The sequence below is a fragment of the Rhinopithecus bieti genome, unplaced genomic scaffold (assembly GCF_001698545.2).
Source record: "Rhinopithecus bieti isolate Rb0 unplaced genomic scaffold, ASM169854v2 scaffold_30918, whole genome shotgun sequence".
Classification (NCBI taxonomy): domain Eukaryota; kingdom Metazoa; phylum Chordata; class Mammalia; order Primates; family Cercopithecidae; genus Rhinopithecus; species Rhinopithecus bieti.
Genome location: NW_016813589.1, coordinates 861,291 through 864,415, shown reverse-complemented (window position 1 = coordinate 864,415; position 3,125 = coordinate 861,291). Strand labels below are relative to the sequence as shown.

The 3,125-nt window shown below is 43.8% G+C and overlaps 1 pseudogene; it reads left to right on the top strand.

Annotated features, from left to right (window-relative positions):
- Positions 1–1,090: 1,090 nt before the first annotated feature.
- Positions 1,091–2,592, top strand: LOC108513065 (importin subunit alpha-8-like; annotated as a pseudogene).
- The last annotated feature ends 533 nt before the right edge of the window (positions 2,593–3,125 follow it).

Sequence of the window (3,125 nt, the reverse complement as noted above, 5' to 3'; positions counted from 1 at the left end):
TTTTTTCTCATAAATTTGTTTGAGTTCCTTGTAGGTTCTGGATATTAGACGTTTGTCAAACAGATAGATTGCAAAAATTTTCTCCCATTCCGTGAGTTGTCTGTTCACTCTGATGATAGTTTCTTTTGCTGTGCAGAAGCTCTTTAGTTTAATTATATCCCATTTGTCAATTTTCACTTTTGTTGCAATTACTTTTGATGTTTTTATCATGAAATTATTTGCCCATGCCTATGTCCTGAATGGTATTGCCTAGCTTTTCTCCTAGGGGTTTTATAGTTTTGGGTTTTACATTTAAGTCTTTCATCCATCTTAATTTTTGTATAAGGTGCAAGGAAGGGGTCCAGTTTCAATTTTCTGCATATGGATAACCAGTTTTCCTAGGACCATTCATTGAAAAGGGAATCCTTTTCCCATTGCTTGTTTTTGTCAGGTTTGTCAAAGATCAGATGATGTTCATGTGTGCTCTTATTTCTAAGATCTCTATTCTGTTCCATTGGTCTATTTGTCTGACCCCACAGAAATACAAATAACCACCAGAGAATACTATAACTACTTCTATACAAATAAACTAGAAAATCTGAAGAAATGGAGAAATTGCTGGACAAATATACCTTCCCAAGACTAAACCAGGAAGAAATCAAATCCCTGAATAAACCAATAACAAGTTCTGAAATTGTGGCAGTAGTTAATAGTCTACGAAGCAAAACAAGCCCAGGACCAGATGGATTCACAGCCAAATTCTACCTGAGGTACAAAGAGGAGATGCTACCATTCCTTCTGAAACTATTCCATATAATTCAAAAGGAGGGACTTCTCCCTAACTCATTTTTTAAGGCCAGCATCATCCTGATACCAAAACCTGGTGGAGATACAATAAAAAAAAGGAAACTTAAGGCCAATATTCCTGAGGAACACTGATGCAAAAATCTTTAATAAAATACTGGGCAAACCAAATCCAGCAGCACATCAAAAAGCTTATGCATCACAATCAAGTCGACTTCATCTCTAGGATGCAAGGCTGGTTCAACATACACCGATCAATAAACATAATTTATCACCTAAACAGAACCAATGATAAAAAGCAACCTTAGACGCTCCAGAGAAGAGGCTGAGAAAATTTAAGTACTGAGGAAAAGATGCATCTCTGAGGCGACAGCAGAGGATGGTGGTCAGCCTGGAAGACTGAAAGGCCAAGAAAGATGAACAGACCTTAAAGAGAAGGAATATCACCAGCTTCCGCCCTGACACAGCTTCCAAAAAACCAGCCAAAGGGGTGGCAGTCAGCCTCACTCTGGGTGAAATAATCAAAGGTGTGAATAGCTCAAATTCAGTCCTTTGTTTCCAGGCCACCCAGACAGCCAGGAAAATGCTATCCCAGGAAAAGAACCCCCCTCTGAAATTGATCATTGAAGCAGTCCTCCTTCCCAGGATGGTGGAGTTCCTGAAGTCATCACTTTACCCCTGCTTGCAGTCTGAGGCCGCCTGGGCCCTGACCAACATTGCTTCAGGGACTTCCAAGCAGATTTGAGCCATGGTAGAAGGGGGACCCATCCAGCCCTTGAACAAGCTCCTGTATTCCCCCAATGTGGCTGTGTGTGAACAGGCAAAGTGAGCTCTTGATAATATACCCGGTGACAGCCCAGAGTTCAGAGATAATATCATTTCAAGCAATGCCATCCCACATCTGCCGGCCCTGATTTCACCCACCCTACCAATCACATTTCTGTGGAACATCACTTGGACCTTGTTGAACCTGTGCCGAAAGAAGACCCCATACCCTTGTGAAACTGCAGTGAAGCAGATGCTGCTGGCCCTCTCACTCCTGCAGCACCTCACCAATGGCTACAAAGAGCGCATCAGCCAAGTGGTTGACATGGGGGACCTGCCAGGCTTGTAGCACTCATGAGCAGCTCAGACCTCAATGTCTTGACCCCTTCTCTCTGTACTGTGGGGAACATTATCACAGGCACAGATGAGCAGAAACAGATGGCCATTGACACGGGCATGCTGAATGTGCTGCCCCAGCTCCTGCAGCACAACAGGCCCTCTATTCAGAAGGAGGTGACCTAGGCCTTGAGCAACATGGTGGCAGGGCCCTCTCACCACACCCAGCAGCTGCTTGCTACAACGTCTTGCCTCCTTTGGTGGCTTTGCTAAAAAGAAAAAAATGGAGAATTTAAAGTCCAGAAAGAGGCTGTCTGGGCGGTGGCTAACTTTGCAATGTGGGTCACCATGGTTTAGCTGATCCTCCACTCTGGGGTCCCGGAGCCACTGGTGAATCTGCTCATTGCCCCAGATGTTAAAATTGTTCTCATCATCCTCATTGTCATCTCTTACATCCTCCAGGTGGCAGAGAAATGGTCTGAGAAGGAAATCCTATGTTTTCTGACAGAAGAACTCAGTGGGATCAATAGAATTGAGGCTTTACAACTGCATGAGAACTGTCAGATTGGCCAGTCTGCTTTGAACATCATTGAGAAGCACTTTGGTGAGGAAGAAGATGAGAGCCTAACTTTACTGAGCCAAGTCTTAAACCAAGATTGCAAATTTATAGATTAGGAATGCTTAGCAAAAAATAGCCAAGTTCCATAACTCCTAAACCAACAACCCACTGGGGGAACCCACCCCCAATATTTCAACATAGGTTCTTTCTATTTTCCATAAGTGTCAACCAGCTGGGAAATAAAGAGAGACAGTTCAAGGAGAGCAACTTTACAGCTGGGCTGCCGAGGGTGACATCACATATCTGTAGGACCATGATGCCCACCTGAGCCTCAAACCAGCAGTTTTTTATTAAGGGTTTCAAAAGGGGAGAAGGTGTAAAACAGGGAGTAGGTACAAAGATCACATGCTTCAAAGGGCAAAAAGCAGAACAAAGATCACATGCTTCTGAGAGAACAGGATAAAGGGCAAAAGCAGAACTACTGATAAGGGTCTATGTTCAGTGGTGCGCATATTGTCTTGATAAACATCTTAAACAACAGAAAACAGGGTTCGAGAGCAGAGAACCAGTCTGACCACAAATTTACCAGGGCAGAGTTTTTCCCCACTCTAATAAGCCTGAGGGTACTGCAGGAGACCAGGGCATATCTCAGTCCTTCTCAACTGCATAAGACAGACACTCC